Raw genomic sequence first — 15,283 nt, forward strand, 5'->3', positions numbered from 1 at the left:
TAGGTGATCCGGAAAGGGTTCTGGCAGCAGCTGAGCCCAAGGTGCTAATGACCGGAAGCAAGGCATTGGAGCACAAATGTTTGAAGTAGGCGAGACCCCTCTCAGAACACAATGACTGCTAGCCAGTATGTTAACCTCGGCCTGGTTATCAGTTCTGAAGCACACCCGGCGATTCCAGAACTCCTTGGTCTATATGTGAACCGCCACAACTATGAGAAAAAACTCCAGAAAAGTGAGATCCCGCATGATGGCCTCCCCTTGCCACTCTGCTGGCCATTGTTGTGCGCACCAACGTCCCTTAAAGAACAGGCCAAAGCCCAGGGACCCTACCGCATTGGAGTGGACCTGGAAATCAGAGGTCAAATTAAGGATTTCTTGCCATAGGGAGACTCCATTGTAGTGTTGTAGTGTAGCGTTGTAGTGTAGTGACTCGAAGAAAATGTGTGTGCAATGGTGGGGAAGGCTGGCGCAGCTGCGTTTGAGCAGCAAGCCACGCCCCCGCCGAGCTTCCCTATTGGGTGCCCAACTGGGGAGGGGTGTGGCGCCAGCCCTGGAGTTGAAGCAGGGGGCAGAGCGCCCCCTGCATGACGCAGGAATCGTCTCCCGCTCACAATCCCTTCCCTCCTGGGAGAAGGAAAGGCTTTCCCAAGCAGGAAGAAAAACAGGAGAGCTCTTGTAACTGAATGACATTGACTTGGGTAACCAGTAGGGGTGTTGCTAAATACATTAGGAACAGGTCCTTGAGGCAGCTTAGATACATTTATTTATATATATAATCAAAAATGTTTGGGGCTCCTTTGGCCACCCCTTAAGAATGCCTTCATGACCAGCTGAACAGGCCTGATTCATGATAAACTTCCTGCTCGTTTCTTTTGTAGCAAATAGAATTATTTCCCAATCATTTCTGTGCAACTTGGGAAGAAAATCTCCTCTAACCACCTTCCACTCTCTTAAAAATTATTGACTGTCTCCAGCCCTTTGCGGAGCTCTGAGCACTGTAATTAGGAACAGGACAGAAGATTATATGCATTCCAATGATGTGTCATGAGAACATGTATTTTGGGTGGAGGCAGCTATGTGGAGTGAAAAATCTGTGTAATGAGAAGAAACCAAAAGGGAATAAACCAGATGAAAACCTGCAAGCTCTATACATTTTTGGACATTTACACACAGGCCACTGCCATGCATTACACCCACCTAGCTTCAACCTGGACAATATTTAAAAGGCAATAAATTACAGGAAAAGCAAGTGGACTGGCAGTCAAACTTTAAAGGGAGTGTGATTAATAAATACATCAGACACAATTCTCAGAAAGTAAGGCACTGCACTGAAACCCATTATCACACACTCAAGTCCCCACTTAGTCGCTTCAGTGGTGCTGGAGCATCTTAAAACATCACCACAATGGAGGCTGCTTGCCAGTGGCATTGGCCCACACTGATGTGTTAACTTTGCAACCAAGTGAGTGGGACCCTGCAGGCCAAGTGGGTGGCAGCCATGTAAAAGAGACCCATTTGATTGGTTGCCTCACATGTGTGGTCCAGTTGCCATTGGTTAGTGGAGTGGCATGGGACAATGCTGCAGCAAATGAGGCTTCTCTGCCATGTTGTTGTTGTTTAATCGTTTAGTCGTGACTGACTCTTCGTGACCCCATGGACACCAGGCACTCCTGTCTTCCACTGCCTCCCGCAGTTTGGTCAGACTCATGTTTGTAGCTTCGAGAACACTGTCCAACCATCTCATCCTCTGTCGTCCCCTTCTCCTTGTGCCCTCAATCTTTCCCAACAACAGGGTCTTTTTCAGGGAGTCTTCTCTTCTCATGAGGTGGCCAAAGTATTGGAGCCTCAGCTTCACAATCTGTCCTTCCAGTGAGCACTCAGAGCTGATTTCCTTCAGAATGGATGTATTTGATCTTCTTGCAGTCCATGGGACTCTCAAGAGTCTCCTCCAGCACCATAATTCAAAAGCATTAATTCTTCGGCGATCAGCCTTCTTGATGGTCCAGCTCTCACTTCCATACATCACTATTGGGAAAACCATGGCTTTAACTATACGGACCTTTGTTGGCAAGATGATGTCTCTGCCATAGGAGTAGCATATATATAGATTTTCATCCATCTCATTTTACTGAATGTATACAAGCATTTGCAGGATGGAAATGGAGCTGGGAGATGCACTGTGTCAAATCTTTTCTGTCCTTACCCCAACCTTACAATGCCTTAGATAGTAACGTCACAGACCAAATGTAACCGACCTGTAGATAGGACTCATAAACAGAAAACAGATGCATCATACGTACCTTTGTTACCCATGAAAATCTTTCAATAAAAACTATTTTTAAAAATCCTTTCCAGTTTTTTTCCTAGTATGGAAGAAGTAATGCATTGTTCCCAGGGCCCATTTGGCCTCAATCCTTCCCATTCCTTTTATGAGAACAAAAAAGGGGGAGGGACTCAAATGCTATTATTTATTAAATTTACACCCCACCCTACCTTCCAAAGGAGCCCAGGGTGGCAAATTTCTTCATAATCATAGAATCATAGAGTTGGAAGAGACCACAAGGGCCATCGAGTCCAACCCCCTGCCAAGCAGGAAACACCATCAGAGCACTCCTGACATATGGTTGTCAAGCCTCTGCTTAAAGACCTCCAAAGTAGGAGACTCCACCACACTCCTTGGCAGCAAATTCCACTGTCGAACAGCTCTTACTGTCAGGAAGTTCTTCCGAATGTTTAGGTGGAATCTTCTTTCTTGTAGTTTGGATCCATTGCTCCGTGTCCGCTTCTCTGGAGCAGCAGAAAACAACCTTTCTCCCTCCTCTATGTGACATCCTTTTATATATTTGAACATGGCTATCATATCACCCCTTAACCTCCTCTTCTCCAGGCTAAACATGCCCAGCTCCCTTAGCCGTTCCTCATAAGGCATCGTTTCCAGGCCTTTGACCATTTTGGTTGCCCTCCTCTGGACACGTTCCAGTTTGTCAGTGTCCTTCTTGAATTGTGGTGCCCAGAACTGGACACAGTACTCCAGGTGTGGTCTGACCAGAGCAGAATACAGTGGCACTATTACTTCCCTTGATCTAGATGCTATACTCCTATTGATGCAGCCCAGAATTGAATTGGCTTTTTTAGCTGCCGCGTCACACTGTTGGCTCATGTCAAGTTTGTGGTCAACCAAGACTCCTAGATCCTTTTCACATGTACTGCTCTCAAGCCAGGTGTCACCCATCTTGTATTTGTGCCTCTCATTTTTTTTGCCCAAGTGCAATACTTTACATTTCTCCCTGTTAAAATTCATCTTGTTTGTTTTGGCCCAGTTCTCTAATCTGTCAAGGTCGTTTTGAAGTGTGATCCTGTCCTCTGGGGTGTTAGCCACCCCTCCCAGTTTGGTGTCATCTGCAAATTTGATCAGGATGCCCTTGAGTCCATCATCCAAGTCGTTGATAAAGATGTTGAATAAGACCGGGCTCAAGACAGAACCCTGTGGCACCCCACTAGTCACTCTTCTCCAGGATGAAGAGGAACCATTGATGAGCACCCTTTGGGTTCGGGCAGTCAGCCAGTTACAAATCCACTGAGTGGTAGCATAGTCAAGACCGCATTTTACCAGCTTCTTTACAAGAATATCATGGGGCACCTTGTCAAATGCCTTGCTGAAATCAAGGTAGGCTACATCCACTGCGTTCCCTTCATCTACCAGGCTTGTAATTCTGTCAAAAAACGAGATCAGGTTAGTCTGACATGACTTATTTTTCAGAAATCCATGCTGACTATTGGTGATCACAGCATTCCTTTCTAGGTGCTCACAGACTGTTTGCTTAATGATCTGTTCCAGAATCTTCCCTGGTATTGATGTCAGACTGACTGGGCGGTAATTATTTGGGTCCTCTCTTTTCCCCTTTTTGAAAATAGGGACAACATTTGCCCTCCTCCAGTCTGCCGGGACTTCGCCTGTTCTCCAGGAATTCTCAAAGATGACTGCCAGTGGTTCTGAGATCACATCTGCCAGTTCTTTTAATACTCTTGGATGCAGTTCATCTGGCCCTGGAGACTTGAATACATCTAAACTAGCCAAATATTCTTGTACTATCTCCTTAGTTATTCTGGGCTGTGTTTCCTTTGCTGAATCATTTGCTCCAAATTCTTCAGGTCGGGCATTGTTTTCTTTATCGGAGAAGACTGAGGCAAAGAAGGCATTGAGGAGTTACTGTTCAGTAAATGAAGAATGGTGCAACAGTTGTCAAGGACCATGTTTGGTACTTGGTGATCAAGTAATCTTTGTACTAAAAAAAGCTATGACAATGGTTGAGCGGTATTGTGTGCTACAACACACCTACCAGCCAGGAAGAGGCTGAGAACAATGGGAGTGGGGGCAGAGAGAGAACCAAAAAGAAGCTGCAATGTGATGGGTTGGCTCTATCATCCAAAAACAGACTAAGGTTGCAATCCTAATCCCACTTACCTGGGAGTAAACCGCATTGAATTCAGTAGGATTTACTTCTGAGTAGATGTAGTTAATATTGTGCTGCAAAACCCGTAGCACTATCGAGAAAGTGGAGGGGGCATGTAATACTGCTTCTGTATTTGATTTCCATTGTTGTGGTGGCAAACATAGCTGCAAAATTAAGACTTGCCTTTTCATTTTCAGCTCAGCTTTATCTCTGGAATTGAAAAAGCAGTGAAACGGAGCCTTTACTGTGTTTCCCAAGTTCATTACTGGCTCCCTCCAGCTATTGGAAAACAAACGAAGCAGAAAGCAAGCCAAAGGACAGCCCTGGAGGCAGTTCCACGGACAGACAGAAACAGCCCAGAAGCTACAAATAATCCCAGATGTACCTGGCGTTAAAGATTTTATGGAACTAAAAATAAACTTGTGATCATATTAATTCATCTTTACTAGGCTTGGTGTTTTCTTTCCTTGATAAATAAACAAAGTATGCAGAAGTAATTAAGTAAAGGTGCATCCACCATAAACTGGAGGTTTATCAAAGCATAATAGCACCCCATAATTCTTTCATGCCTTAATGAAGGAACCAGAGCAGTTTTTCCAGTGGACACAGCTTCGTGGGTGGCTGAAAACAATAGCCTGGAATCCCAGAAAAAGAGAATTAAGATGGGTTTGATTATCAATGTTTTGCTTTGGAGTCAAACTTTTCTTCTTTTTTTCTTTTGCTTCTGGGACACAAAGCCAAATGTATTAGTCATTAGAGCAATCAGACATAAAAGTAGCATATCCTTGGCCACACTGTGAAATGGATCCAATTTGTCATTTGTTTCCTTCCACTCCACTCTTCCATGTTATGTTTCTTGCATGGGCAACTGAAGAAAATCAAACTGAAGAGATTTAATAAAATCTATCGTGAGAGGGAGTGCTGAGCTCCTCTTCTTCTCTCTTTGGCAATCAGTCATAGCCAAGTAAGATTCTTCCATGAATATGGTCTTAATGGTGTGTCCATAAGTGACTGTGGAGGCCAATTCTGGATCCACATGTCCTTCCACAGTGGGGACATAGGTTTCCAGGTGGGACTTGATGCTCAAAATTTGCAAATGTATCTTCCTCTTAGCTTGTTTCTCCCTCTCATCTTGAGTTTGTGCTTCAAAGTCCATGATGCCTTTGGTAGAGACAATTCTCCAACTTGAATGCTCGCAGGCCAGTATTTCCCAATTATCCGTGCTTCTACTGCATTTTTAAAGATTTGCCTTGAGAGCATCTTTAAACCTCTTTTGTTGTCCACCGGCATTTCACTTTCCATTCTTAAGTTGGGAATAGAGTTGTTGCTTTGGAAGACAATAAAGGTAAATGACTCCTGGACAGTTGAGTCCAGTCATAGGCAACTATGGGGTGTGGCGCTCATTTCCCTTTAGGCCGAGTGAGCTGGTGTTTGTCCACAGACAGCTTTCAAGGTCACGTGGCCAGCATGACTAAACCGTTTCTGGCGCAGTGACCAGTTTAACGATGTTGATGTTGACGATTCATTGCTTTGACTCATTGCTGAGCTCCTATACTAATTGTGGCTTGATAAAGTGAAATGTTCTCCTCTTTGTGGATCTGGGAGAGGCAGGAGAGGAATGGTGTCTGAAATAGTCTGTGAATTCAGCATTGTGGGCCTGATTCTGTGGAATTCCTCCAAATAAGATTAGATGGGACCTCTGTGCACAGCACCCGCCCTTTCTAACCCAGCAGGCATTTTAAGGAAGTTTTCTTTTTTATGATCAATTTAAATTGATCTTATCCAGTGTATGCTTTCTGTAATTTTTATATACTTCACTTAGAAATGGGTCTTACTCCAAGGTAAGTGAACATAGGGTTTTATCCTAAAATGCTTTGAAACAGCTAAGTATTATTAACATTGCTGTAACATTTATGTGAGAAATACTTGCTGTAAATCTAGGGAGCAGAGTTAATACTTCCGCCAATATAAACAGGAATCTGAAAGTGAATTTGTCAAGGATGCGCTCATGAAAAAGGCAACGTATTCACCATAAGAAAACCATTTGCTGACAAGCACCTCTCATAGGAACCCTTAGTTAGACAGATGGGTTTTTAAAGAGCTGGGCTCAACAAAACTTCTTGGCCATAAAACATGCAAAGAAATGATTCCCACCCATTTTAAAATTATATTAAGCACAATAGTGACTTTCACTTAGAGTCTGATAGATGGAAGTGCTTGTTAGCCACACTCACCCTGGAATGGAAATTGAAAATATAAATTCAGAAATGTACCATATGCAAACAACACCCACTTTATTCATCAAAATGAAACTGTAAACACACATCTCAGGAATGAGGGGTGAATATCCTACATCTCATAACATGCAGGAAACTTTCCTCAAGCATCTGGTTTGCCTTCCTGCACATCCTGCTTTATCCCCCCCACAAATGCATCAGCTAGTCATGAGTCCCTCCTCATGTCCCTCTGGCAATGTCTCCACAACTGCATCTGCAGTAAGAGGCACATTAAGACCAAGATGAGGAACTGGTGGCCCTCCAGATGTTGTGGGACTCTGACCCATAATAGCTAAGGGAGGGGTGGAGGAGCAACATCTGGAGAGACCCTCAACCCTGTTTCCCAGTTCTGCTTTAAGAGTTAACTGTGATTTGTTCACTCCCCTCCCTGAAGGTGAGTAGCTTTTTGAAATCAACAGCTTTTGTCTGTTGGAATCTTTACAGTATTAAGAAGAGAGAGAAGAGGAACTCCTTAGGCCTTATAAGTAGACTAAGCTGAAGCAAATGAGGTTTCTCGCTGCAGTCTTTGCTTTAATGGTAGTTTCATGGGTGATTCATTCATTTGGTTGCTCCTTGAGACCCATCTGTACCTTGTGGGTTTTTTGTTTTGTTTTGCAGGGTACAGCTTGTGCACTAGAAAGTCTGTTCAGGAACCTGGAGGTACACATGGATGTCAGGACTGGGACCAGTGCTCATGATTCTGACCTTTTACCACCACACATTTGTCTTTCCTCACTCTGAAAGGCAGCACGTTGGAGCCTCCTCTGCTAACTGCTTGGCACCAAGGACACCAATTGTCCCGTTTTGGGTGTGTGCGCTTTACATCCTTAACCTTACGCTATAATTGTGTGCTTAGCAGAGGTTTTCATTATTGGATTACATTTATTTATCTGAAATATTTGTAGCTTGCTTTCTGAATTTAGTGTGGTTTCCACAGGGAAATAAATGATAATGACTACTTTAACCTCCACCAGAAGGCTTGCTCCCCTCTGCATTCTGCATAATGTTCCAGCCCTCAGACAACCAACCCTTCCTTCTCATGAACTCATTTCTTTTCAAAATCTGATTGTTAGCAAGTTCTTCTTTGAAAATACATTCTTTCTCTCAAAAATATTGCTCTACACTTGCTTATTGTACTGTTCTTTTTCTAGTCTTCCCTTACTTCTAAAACCGCTGGCGTCTTTTGGTTTATAATATCTGCATCCAAACATGGCGGGCAGTGCAGGGGCACGTACCTAACCTCCCATCGCCAGCATCACTACAGCTTACTGAGAGGAAGAAGGGAATGCCCCTCCCTGTCTCCATCCCAGTAACTTGCAGAGGTCAGGTAAGTACTACAGCCCTTTGAACTGCTAGTGTCCATAGCGCATCTCCATCCAATAATGATCTCCTTGATGCCTTATTTGGGGCCTGTGTAGGGACTTGAATCTGCTTACATTATACCTTTTAGGCTGCATCCTTTAAGGCAGTGATGGCCAAACTTGACCTTCCAGCTGTTTTGAGACTACAACTCCCATCATCCCTAGCTAACAGGACCAGTGGTCAGGGATGATGGGAATTGCAGTCCCAAAACAGCTGGAGGGCCATGCTTGGCCACCACTGCTTTAAGGGGTTAGCTTTATTGTATTAAATGATTACAGTACAGTATTTATTATGTCTTATAATGGACTGTGTGAGCTGACATGTCAAAGATAAGACTTGCATTGTATGTGAGCAATATCAGTCCTGACTGATTGCCAAGCTAGATGGTGAACTTGTGGATCAGCAGCTTCAAAGCCACGGGAATAACAGTGGCTAGTACTGATAGTGAGGAAGGCAGCTTGCCAACCCTTTGACCATTGGTACATGGCTGTCTGCCATGTTCCCAGGCACCAAAGTATAAATATGAGAGCCTGGTGCGCTGTTATAGGCAGACAGAGATCCCAACATGGATGGAGGTCCCAGATTTGAGTTGGAGAGAGTCAGAGAGGCCCCAACCCCAGGAGCGATCATTTGCGGTGTAATCTCTGAATGAATGAAGTGGTCTGGGAAGGTTTATGCTATGTTAGTGCTTGAATGTTAAGTAGTGCGCCTTACTGACTATATATGTGAATGTTTAAATACTACTCGTTTAGCAAATAAAACCTGTAAACCTCACCCCAAAGCATGCTAATTGCCTCTGGATCCAAAAGAACAACTGGTCTGAGTAGAACAGCTCCTTGGGAGACAAGCTATTATCTTCTTGTGCCTTCTATCACGTTCCCCCTCATTTACTGTTTTGCTAGACTAAAATGTTCTAAATGTGGCTCGGAGCCAAGCATGTATGAAAGCAGCTGGGTTGTCAGAAACAAAATCCTTGTCAGAGCAGCATGTCTTGCTTCTGTGAAATGGCACTATTCAAACCCTGTGTTTTTCATGTACTCTCCCTTGCTCTACTCTCTGTAGGCACAAAACTTTCCAATAGATATCTTCAGATGGAGAATAATCAGGTGATGGGTATGCCTGCATAATTCAGCCCTGCATCTCCTCCATCTGTTAAGTATGACCCAACTGGAAAATTGGAGCAAATCTTAGCGATTGCTTTCTTTTTTTAAAAAAAGAATGCTTTCCCTTGCTGTGCATAGTTTCATTTGTTATAGATTGTGGCAGGAGAACATTACACTGAGGAATCTGTCTCTCCCTTATGTATAATATGCAGATAAAATATAAGTTTGTTTTAGTTTCGTTGGTTACTTGGAAAGTGGTTCCCGGTCATGTCATTGATTCGACACAAGCTTCCATCTGATCATATCCCTCCCCATCCTTGATTCAGTTAGTGATTCTGATAGCAGCATACAGTTGGGAGCACTTAGTGGGTTTCTCAATCATGCACACATAAAACCCTGCCTTTCGTAACTCTGGAATTCCCCTTTTCATTCTGCATTGCCTTTCACTGAAATCTTCTTTCAGACACATTGCTGCTTGGTTGCGCATCCATGTTTGCCTTAAAGGAAACATATTTTTTATTGTTCTGCTATCATGATTTAAGCCGCGTGCTGATTTTCTGGGCTATGGATGGCATCTGCAGCTTTGTGTGACGTTGCCTGAACCATAGAAGTTCAGTCTAACTGAATTAAACTCTTTTTAATATAATCTCCCAGGAAAACAGTAAATTCTAACTGAATTAAACTCTGTTTAATATAATCTCCCAGGAAAACAAGAGAGAAGTAGCTATTTCTCTACATAGCCTTACATCTGTATTTGTATGTTTTTAACTTGCATGGCATGGCCAACAGAATGGCCAGAATTGCCAGCAGTTTGCATTTTTTTTATTGGGGTAATATGTAAACTCTGCTACAGATGACATTTTTATACAGCATTTATCCTGATTGCTTGCACATATTTTATGCAGACTATGTTCAGTTTTTTATTTTGCATTCGTTCTGATTTGTTTGTGGGTTATATATTTGTTTCCCCGTTATTCAGCCACCTCACACTTTTCAGTACAATTTCCCATCACTTTCTAAACTGCAGAAATGGAGAGACGTTGGGGCAGCTCCTCCTGCAGCTTCACTGTGTGTCCTGAGGAGATAAAGAAGCCAAGAAGTCCAGGCCAGGGGGCATATTTACCATCGGCTCCCATTTGGCCTGAGAGAACTCTGTCACTCTACATTTTATATAATATATTTGTTTTAAAACAGTACATTTCCATGGGTGTCTAGGCAAAAAGGCAGTATATAAATCCAGTAAATAAAACCAAGTACCACAAAGACACTAGTGTCTTCCATGAACTTCATTCCATGGAAACCTAAACTGAGTTGTGTGCTGGTACCCCTGAAATCTCTCACCACTTGGAAATTGGTGTGGGTGTAACAATGCTGTCTTGGCTACATAAGGACTGGCACTCAGATAATGAGTTATCTGTAAGTATATTGTTGCACGTCACCCCTGTCTCTGAGCGGTGTGAGATTCCAGGGGATCCTGACGCTTGTCCAGGGTTTGGTTTTCTTGGAATGAGGGACAGCAGAAACTGTGGTGTTTTAGGATATATGGTTGATTTATACATACTGTATATACAACCCAAGCGTATGATGGTATGATGGAGGGGCTCACAGCACTAACACCCCCAAAAGGTCTTGCTTCTCCCATAGCCATAGTCTTGTGTCAAGAGTCCAGGTTCCCAGCTGGGTAACACAGTAAGCATGGATAATTAATAATGTCAGGGAACTGACATCGGAGCAGAGGGGAGAGGCGGTACTTCCCGATTCTGCAGAAGAAGGAACGAGTAAGGGTAGAGAGAGAACGTCATCTGGGGAAGAATGTCCAGGTGACACCAGGAAGAAGGAAGAGGGGGAAAGCATCTTGGAGGAGAGGCTCCGAGACTCTGGCACTGAAGGCAGTGAAGAGAGTGGAGGGCCACCTCTAGGCACGCCCACTCTGCGCAGAAGGGTTTCGCGCAGAGAGGGGAGGCGGAGATTATCCGTCAAGGAGCTTCTATGCTGGAGGAAATTTAGAAGCCGCCCACTCACGGATTCGTCGAGCGACTGAGCAGCAGCAGCACCCAGGCTGCTCAGTCAGGGAAAGATACAACCCACCCCTAGCAGTTTGGAACCGCTAGAGGTTTACACACAAGCAACCCCAATTCCCGTGACAAATAAGGAGGATTTATTGCAAAAACAAACAGATAACTCCGGATGGCTCTAACAAAGCCTCCAGCATCATTACTCAAGATGACCCTTCTGAAGACTGCTTCCGGTGTCTACAGAAGATATTGAACTTTCACACCTCACGTCTCTTGTTTTGCTTCCTGTCCAACAGCTCACCCATTCGCCAACTCTGATGACTCATTGGATCATCTCCAGTCTCTTTCTTTACCAAGAGACTCTCTGTGTCCAGTCGCTCCTGTTTGAGCTCCCTGAGAGCTTTGGCTGTGTTCCAGCCTGCTCTCAGCTACTGTCTTATCAGCTGGCCCATCAAGGTCAGTCTGCAGCTGCCGGCTCTCCTTTGTCTGGCTAACTTCAAAGCCTCTCTGTTCCTGGCTGCTTTATGCCATTGACTGCAAACCTTCACTTGGAGCTGGCTCATTCCTGACACCTTGGATCCCAACAGGGCATGGCTTTGTCTCTCAGCGTCTGAATCATGCTTTGATTAGGTATTACATACCTATTGATGTTTAGGCATGGAGCACTTTACTCACAGAGTCCTATCTCTCTTTATCCTTTTGCCAAAAAGCTGTATTCCCACTTGCTTATTCTATGTACGTGTTGCCCATGAATTACACATTGAAGTGATCTTCCCCAAAGAGATTTCTGTACGTGGCTGGATGTTTTCAAACAGCTCCAGAAATATATTTCCTAGTATTTTCACACGATTCTTTCTTTCTTTCTTTCTTTCTTTCTTTCTTTCTTTCTTTCTTTCTTTCATTGAGTACAAAGGTCTGAGTAATCAAATTAGGATTCAAGATTTTTGCAAATGTCAGACATAGTTGGAACTGAATGACCTTTTTCAAAAGTTGTCTATCAATGTGTCATTCCCAGGCGGCGGCTGCTGCTGATTAGATATCATGTGACGGCATGTAGCATATGGAACACAGTGCAGCACAATAAATCAACAAAGAGGAATGAGTGTCTTTTGGGCGGAAATGCTTGGCTCCAAGGATGAGATGCCAATTTGTTTTTTTCTATATTAGTCCATTTGATTCAAAACTAGTACAGTGGTACCTCGGGTTACATATGCTTCAGGTTACATACGCTTCAGGTTACAGAGTCCGCTAACCCAAAAATAGTGCTTCAGGTTAAGAACTTTACTTCAGGATGAGAACAGAAATTGTGCTCCGGTGGCGCGGCGGCAGCAGGAGGCCCCATTAGCTAAAGTGGTGCTTCAGGTTAAGAACAGTTTCAGGTTAAGAACAGACCTCCGGAACGAATTAAGTACTTAACCTGAGGTACCACTGTACCGATCAACAGTTAATTACTTGGGACCAAAGACAACATTAAATTGTCAGCTGTCAAATGTATATATTATGAGAAGAACAATCTGATTAAATCCAATTTCTAAGAGAGACATATTCACATCTCAGCATGCTAAACATTCAGATTATGAAGGGAGATAATGAACTACCCTCAGATTACAATAAGGGGAACCTATGCAATCTCTGCAAGCAAAATAATTTACTAAGTACACGTAAAGCAACATAGCTGACCTCTGTCATTCACATACCCTGCCACATAGAATATCTTCATTTTTGCCCCATTTTAAAAAATAAAATCCAATCATCTAGTTTGGTTGTAGCTCAGTGGTAGAGCATGTGCTTTGACTGTGAAGGCCGTAGGTTCAATCCCAAACATTCCCAGATCGACCTGGGAATGTCTCTGTTCTGCAATTCTGGAGAGCCATTGCCAATCAGTGTGGATGATATGGAGCAAGATGGCTCAATGGTCTAATTCAGTTTAAGGCAGGGTCATGTATTTCTGTGTCTACACTCTTCCCATCCCTCTTGCTTATGGCACATTCAAGTAATATGATTTGTTACTTCTTATCTTCCTTATTCTCGCTTCATATTCAGTATTAGGGTAGATAATAGGTGAAAGAAACCACCTGGCATTACTAATCAATGGCTGCATTTCTAAGCACATGTAAGTCCCACTGGACTTACTTCTGAGTAAATAAGATTATGGATTAGGGGCAGCTCATCCTGTTTCACCACCTGAGAGCCTGGGCAAATGGGGGTCTACATGAAAAAGTGTTAAAACTAAATGGCAGTATAATAGCACTTGTATAGAATGGCACTATAATAGCAAAATGGCACTATAATAGCAAAATATTTTTAGAACTAGGCTGCAGGTCGATCACAAAGAACAGCAGCATCTTTTGCACAGTCTAGGAAAGCATCATCCAAGCCAGCAAAATACTTTCCAGGTTATGAACATTTTTAAAACTGTCAAGGGGAATGTCCTAGCCGTCTCAGCAATGAAGATGCAATGAATTCCAGCAAATCTCTCTTTAAAAAAAGAAGAAGAAGCAAAGGGGGAAAGATTTTCCAGGAATTAATTCAGAACAAGAGGGGTCTCATTTCCAAGATCCCAGGGTGTTGAGGAGCTATTCCATGTCTATCTGGATCCCATTGGAAGGAAAGGCAGAGAGCGCTTTCCAAATTCTCTTGGCTCCAAGGCCTCGAGTAAGACTTCTCTTGATAACAACAATAAGGTGACACTAGGTGGATGGAGAAAGGTGCCAACATTTGGTTTCTCCTCGTAGCATAAACATCTGAGGCTGGTTGCTGGAGATTTGTTCTCCATAAAGCCTCTATGGAAAAATACTACAGAGATTTAGTGAGCCATGTAGAAGCCTATAAATTGTTGTTCGGCTTCATTGGTTTAATTCTTAATCTTCTTGATTTCCTAAGGATAGCAGAGAAGGAGAACACTTTGTCTCAAGAAGCTTGTTGGACTAACCCTTGATTAAAGAAGAAGAAGAAGAAGAAGAAGAAGAAGAAGAAGAAGAAGAAGAAGAAGAAGAAGAAGAGGAGGAGGAGGAGTTTGGATTTGATATCCCGCCTTTCACTCCCTTTAAGGAGTCTCAAAGCGTCTAACATTCTCCTTTCCCTTCCTCCCCCACAACAAACACTCTGTGAGGTGAGTGGGGCTGAGAGACTTCAAGGAAGTGTGACTGGCCCAAGGTCACCCAGCAGCTGCATGTGGAGGAGCGGAGACGTGAACCCGGTTCCCCAGATTACAAGACTACTGCTCTCAACCACTACACCACACTGGCTCTAGTTGATTAATTAAATAATAAATGTAATTTCTGCGTGAGTAAAATAATTATTCTGAACTGAAAAGCATACCTCCTTCACTTTTAGGTGTCTCTGTATGTATAAGAACGTAAGACACATAGGATCAGACCAGAGACCTGCCTAGGTCAACATTTCCCTCCTGCAATGGCCAACTGGATCCTACAGGGCATGAGCAAAACAGCAGTCCCTCACACACGAGCTCCATCTACTGGTATTCAGATGGAGGTAATACATAGCCATCATGACAAGTAGCCATTGACAGCCTTCTCCTCCATGAATTTATCAAATTGTATTTTAAAGGTGGTAAAACTGGTGATATTCGCAACATCTCTCTCTCTCTCTCTCTCTCTCTCTCTCTCTCTCTCTCTCTCTCTCTCTCTGTGTGTGTGTGTGTAGATCAGTGGTACCACACACATCCTTTGCATGTAGAAGGATCCAGTTTAACTCTCCATGTGGAAAGACCCCTTTCTGAAAACCTGCCAGTCTTTCAGTTTTGTTCAGTTCTGAACTAGATAGACTAATGGTCTGACTTAGGGCCTGTCCACACTTCCGCTTGTCTGAGAGGTTTTGCATTTGCCCAGGAAAACCCGCTGTTTACCACTGAATCAGAACAAACATTGATCCACAGAAAACCTGACTGATGTTTGTTCTGATTCAGCACTAAACAGCGGGTTTTCCCAGGGGAAAGCGGCCAGACAAACAGAAGTGTGATTGAGCCCTTGGTATAAAACAGCTTCCCGTAATCCTCTGTGTGTATGTTGTAGCAAGCACCATCTTAGAAGAAGTTCCTCTTAGGTTTATGA

Source organism: Podarcis vaucheri, assembly GCF_965113315.1.
Source record: "Podarcis vaucheri genome assembly, chromosome: 3".
NCBI classification, from domain to species: domain Eukaryota; kingdom Metazoa; phylum Chordata; class Lepidosauria; order Squamata; family Lacertidae; genus Podarcis; species Podarcis vaucheri.